At 35.5% G+C, this 6,075-nt stretch overlaps 1 pseudogene; it reads right to left on the bottom strand.

The window, feature by feature from the left end:
• Positions 1 to 2,851: 2,851 nt before the first annotated feature.
• LOC104813613 lies at positions 2,852 to 4,047 on the bottom strand (annotated as a pseudogene).
• Between the last annotated feature and the right edge of the window lie 2,028 nt (positions 4,048 to 6,075).

Below are 6,075 nucleotides of genomic sequence, written 5' to 3'. Positions count from 1 at the left end.
TCTTCCATTTGTTAATGATTTGTTTTCTTTGTGCGGTAAAAATCTGCAATCTTATATAGCGTTTTCGTTAATCGTATAACTGATAGTCGAAGTCAGGAGATCTGATTGTTATTTTAGCCTTTTAGTTTTTATTTTTATTTTTATTTTGCTTAGAAAAAGTAATATCAATTCGGCTTTTTATATATATCCATGATTCGGTTCAATTCGATTTTTAATGAATTTTTCGTTTTTGAATTGATTTTTCGGGTTTATATATTTTCATATTTGGTATGGTTTAATTCATTCGTTTTGAAGAAAAATCATATCTAATAGATTTTTTAGACTAGTAAATCATCTGATTCAATTAGGTATTATTTAATTCAGTTTAATTATATATACTTAAAAGACATTTACCGGATATTTAGAAAATTGATTGAAAGAAATTTAGAAATTTTCTGCGCAAATGGATCCCTTTAACAAACAATGTGTTTTCTTAGGCCAAGGATGGCGGGGATTAATTTTGTCTACTAAATCATCTGTTTAATCTAATTTCGTCTTCTAACCATATGTTTGATGGTTTAATATGAAACTATATCACAAGTTATTGCATAGAATTCGATATGATATATACTTATGAATTGATATATATTTCCATATATATATATGGGTGAATACTTATATTCCGAATCTCAATTGCTCGAAACCCTAACATCACTCCAGTTGCTCGAAGCACTAAATCCCTACAGCCCTCAAATCACTCAGCCTCTCCTTGATCTATGTCTCTCTCTCTCTCTCCCTTCACTTTCAAAACACACCAAAGGTCCAAAACCCTAATCACCCCTTCTTCAACTGGTCACCGACTGGACCAGAAAAATTTTAATTGACCGCAATAGTAAATTTACTATAATTCCTTAAGGATAAACTTAAATTTACTATAGGATATTTAACAATTTTATTCAAAATTTTATAACATTTATTAAAAAATATATATATTATTGCGGTGGGGACACGAGCCCGTTGTAAATGAACTGGGTTCGCCCCTGTCCTCACGGTTGACTCAAGGTTATAAAATTTTAAACATACGAAAAAAAGAACCCGAAAAATTAAGACCCAAAGAACGGAAACTTTGACACAGTATGTGGCTTCGTCTCTTCTGGTATCTTCTTTTCATGGTTTCCATCGTCTTATGTTTTTTTTTTGTTAAAAGGAGTATATAATTATATATATGAGCAAGAGCTACAAGAGACGAGTCACTTTACAAAAGGGGTAGTTTACCAAGAAGTCGTACAAAAAACTGCCCTAAGAAAAAACATGTTTAGCAAAGCAATAGACATGTAGAAACCTCAACCTCTCTGGAAAGGATCTGTCACGGGGTGGAGAACCATAATTATAATAGAGAGCTTGCCATTAGATTGCTTGATAGTTTAATAATCGCTATCTTATTTCGGAAACACCGATCAATATCTCGGCGGATGATTGAGATGTTCGTGTGATTCCCTGAATGCAGCCGTGAATTCCGCTCCATCCATACAATATAAACAATCGTTTTCCAAGTAAGTTGGGCTCCCAATAGTCTGATTTTGCAGCCCCATCGCCCTAGCAGCCAGTCCAAAATATCGGTCCAAGTGGTGTGTGTAGGCGAATTACCCCATTTCACCATAGCCCATGTGAACAATTTTTTAGTAGCACGACACTCAAAAAAGAGATGACTTCTGTTTTCCGTAATACTACCACAGAAGAGGCATTTCAAGTCCACCGGTATAGCCCCCATGAAGCCAACCTTTCCTTAGTTGGACAATGATCATGGACAAAATAACCATGCTATAAATGAGAATTTACGTGTATAGAACTTACACTAAACCAATCTGTACCAAGGCTAAGTATAATCGAGCTAGGAGAGATAGCTTTATATACCTCCTTGGTCGAAAAACAATCTGATATTTTACCCCCGACTATCGGGTCACGTGTATCATTATGGTTGGATAGTGTTTTTCCAGCCAAATAAACAGCTAGCAAGAGAGCCTTAGCCGAGCGCACTGATGGTAATCTCCATGCTCCATCGCGACAAAGATCAACCACTTTCGTTTGGAGCGGGGTGCCCAGTCTTTGGGGTCCTAAGGGACCAAATGAGTCCAACAATAAACTAAGCGGGCACCAATCATCGTGCCAAAAAGATGTAAGTTTCCCATTTTCTAGGTTAATTCGGATATAAAAGCCCTTGTCGTCAAGCATGTTTTCAACATCCTGCGGAAATACCATGAGTGACTAGCATTGGGCCTAGTGCTCCAGAAACAACATCTATGTAGATACTTCATGTGGATCCAATCCATCGTCTTATGTTTTTGTCTGAATCTTGGTTCACTTATGATAATTAATGGAATGTTTGGGTTGTGAACACTGGAGACTTGCAAGGTTCTGTGTAATGGTTTTTTTATAATCCGAAAGTTCACTTGCCTTTGACCGACTACATCTCTCAGAGGATTAGAGAAGTCCATGTGAATATCCCTCCCCAAATGAGGATTCGAATCCGGGTTGGGAAGGAGCTTTGCTCTTCCTTATCGATTGAGCCACCCAATTTTGGGTAGTTCTGTGTAATGGTTATCATGTGCCATGACTATACTTGCGTTTTTTTTCTTATGTACATATCTCTTCTTGAATTCACGATGTTTTGATGAATTCGGTTTTCGAGTTATGTAAAACAAATAAAAGATTAGGGCTTCCATCAACATTAACTCAAAATCCTCATGGATCCCTTTGGGGCAAATTCAGAATTTGATCAAAGTTACTAACCATTATTATATAGAATATATGACTTACACTGTTGTACATGTGTTAAGAAGAGGAACCGTCAAGACACATATAAGGAGACAATATAACATGCGAGTACACACCATGTTTAATTGTTCGGCTCTCTAAATCAGCGAACAGGTGTCGGAAGGACCATCTTTCCCCCGACCGTGGATTCGACGTTATCGCAGATGGCGGTGGCAGGGTCATCAGATCCGTTGTAGACCAGATTGATGTCGTAAAGCTCGACATTCTTGCACGGGAATTTATGGCTGCATTCCAATTTCACTGCCTGCTTCCTCGAGGATGTTCTCTATATGTTATTGAACTTCACTCTGTCGATATGAACGTGAGACGACGATTGTTCAAAATACAAAAGTAGAAATTAATCCTGTTAACGAATTTTTCGGACAAGATTAAGAACATTAGCTCAACTCATCTAAACCGTAAAGGCAAATGTCTTTGAAAGTCTTGTATATGAAGAAATGGAACTCTTACGTCTTCGGAACACGAGGGATAAGGACAGTACGCCTGATCGATGTTAATGGGATATCCGACATCGATCATTTGTATATTCTCGTATAAGAAACCCGAGATGACGATCTGAGCAGCCGAGGATGCCAAGTCTTGATCCTTACTCCATCGCTCGTATTCTTGAAAACTGTGCCCTAACAGTCAAGCTCTTAACGTCCTTCTCCTCCTTGTTCTTCCCGAGGCATCGACGCTAATTCTGTGTCCCGGACCGCATTGCACATCCCATACATTGATGTCGGTGGTTCCAGCGAGGATGGCGATGCAGTCATCTCCTGTGCCGATGTAGGAGTCAGCGATATGTAAGTTGTTCGAGTAACCGATCTTGATGTCGTCTGTGTTAGGACTGTCACCAGGAACGATAATGGTGACTCTGGTGATGGTGAAATTTTCGACGGCTAAGAGATTGAAGTGTCCCATCTTGTTGTTCAATGATTTTATCCCCTCCACTCTAGAATGCTTCACGAATTGGAACCCTATGTTCTGCAATGTTAGTTTTCCAAAAAATTAAGACTCTGCATAGGATAGAGGGTTCGATCCGGTTGGAAATTACCATGGCAAGAACACGACATTTGGTGTTCTGGTGGCAGTCATTGAACAACCAAGAGTGAGCGCCTTGGCCGTCGAGGGTGTCGCCACCGCAGACGATCGGCGTACCTGAAAACGATCCACGTGTCAGCTTTGATATAGTCGGGGCTCTCTCGGGCTAACAACGTACCCTCTATGATGAAGTCGATCGTACATTTGCATGGCCCTAAGAATTTTTTTTTATAACCAGGATCCTGGACTTTTGGCCCGACTACATCCACCCTAAACTTGAGATCAACCTTTGTATATGGACCATTTGGTATAGAAATTATCCTCTAAAAATCTTATTTCTCCTGACTAAGCTCATTAGATATGGAGATTTTTCCATAGTTTCAAGGACTCGTATTAAATGGTAAAGAAATTTTTCATTTATTAAAGATATGTTTTCTTTGTAGGGTAAAAAATCTGCAATCTTATGCTGTTTTTGTTAATAATGCAAGTGACAGTAGATTGTTATTTTAGGGTTTTTAATTTTTTGGTTTTGAAAAGGTTATATCAATTGGTTTAATCCAGTTATTGGGTGATTTTTCTTATTTGGCATGGTCCAATTAATTTTGTTTTGAAGAGAATCATATCTAATCAATCTTTTATAGTAGATTATCTATTCAATTAGGTTTTATTTAGTTCAATCCAATTATATGTACTTAAAAGAAGTTTACCAATTAAACAAAGTTTAGAAATTTTGCATTTTCCAATATTTAGAAATTTTTTGGAAAAAAATTAGAAATTTTCGGCGCAAAACCAAACAATGTCTTTTTTTGGGCCGTAGATGCAAAGATTAATTTTACCAAATAAATCATCTGTTTCTATTTTTGTTCTTCTAAACCATATGTTTAATTGTTTAATACGGAACTATATCATATGTAATTGTATAGAATTCCATAAGATAGATGCATATTTCCATACTTATATATATGGGTGAATACACATATGTCACATATTACACTAAATTATAACTGAATATTATTCACTGGGTCGACACGTCATCATTTAATTCTTTGGATATATGTATATTGTTATAAGTTATAACTAGGCCGGGTCGGCAGCGGTGAAAATTTTAGGTACCGAATCCAATATTAAATGTGAGGTTTTAAATTTTATTATGTGAGTCCAACCCAAATAATTCGGGAGTTCGGATTATAAAAACCAAACACATATATATAAAATGGAAATATAAAAAGTCCAAGTAAAAATAATCAAGGCCCAATGTATTTTTTTTTTTAATAATCAAGATGGTTTATCAGGTTTTCTCGCTCCGACTATATCCACCCTAAACCCAAACCAATCTTTGTATATAGACAATTTTGGTCCAGAAATTACATATCTCCTCACTAATAGAATCGAATCCACAACCTTGAAAATAACTTTGTCACATCTTAACTAATGAACAAAACTATTGGGTATGTATTTTTTTTATTAAAACCATTGGCTTTTAAATTCACATTTTTATTTAGTTTTAACTATATATAATTATATATATATATGATTAATTTCCCCTCTCTCCTTTTTTTTTAATAAAGAAAGCGAGAAAACATTGGTTAGCTGACAAATTCCTCCTTTGGAATTGGAACGATTATCTGGCCACGAGTCAAGATTTATAGTCAAGGTTTTACTCAAGTAGCCAATTTTGACTTCGCTCACGGTATGCACGCATATATACATATACATGCACATATATATACACGTCTATATCTTTTTTTTTTCTTTCAAAATTTTGAAACGATCGGAACATGTCAACTGAATATATATATACATATATATATATATAGAATGCTGTATAATTATATTTTAATCAACAATCAGTGAAGATTCTGCGTTGACCAGATAGTGATCGTTTTTAGTGAGAGGAAACAGAATCCTAACAAAAGGCAAAAGATATACACATTGTATAGTTATATAAATACATACAGACATTATACACGTACTTCTTTTTTCAGCTACATATATACGGCAAAAGATACGTATGGTATATACCTATATAACTAAATACATAAATACAGACATTACATAGGTACTTTTTTTTCCAACATACACATACATATATATATATATATATAATACACATATATATGTGTGTGTACACCTTTGAGATCTCACATTCCCACAAAGAAAAAATACACATTACGATATGGAGATATTCAAAAAGGAAAATAATACAAAATTTAGGAAAATAAAAATAGAATGGCTCAA

The sequence above is a fragment of the Tarenaya hassleriana genome, unplaced genomic scaffold, assembly GCF_000463585.1.
Source record: "Tarenaya hassleriana unplaced genomic scaffold, ASM46358v1 Cleome20, whole genome shotgun sequence".
NCBI classification, from domain to species: domain Eukaryota; kingdom Viridiplantae; phylum Streptophyta; class Magnoliopsida; order Brassicales; family Cleomaceae; genus Tarenaya; species Tarenaya hassleriana.
The sequence above is the reverse complement of the archived record's forward strand: the minus strand, read 5'-3'. Positions and strand labels throughout refer to the sequence as shown.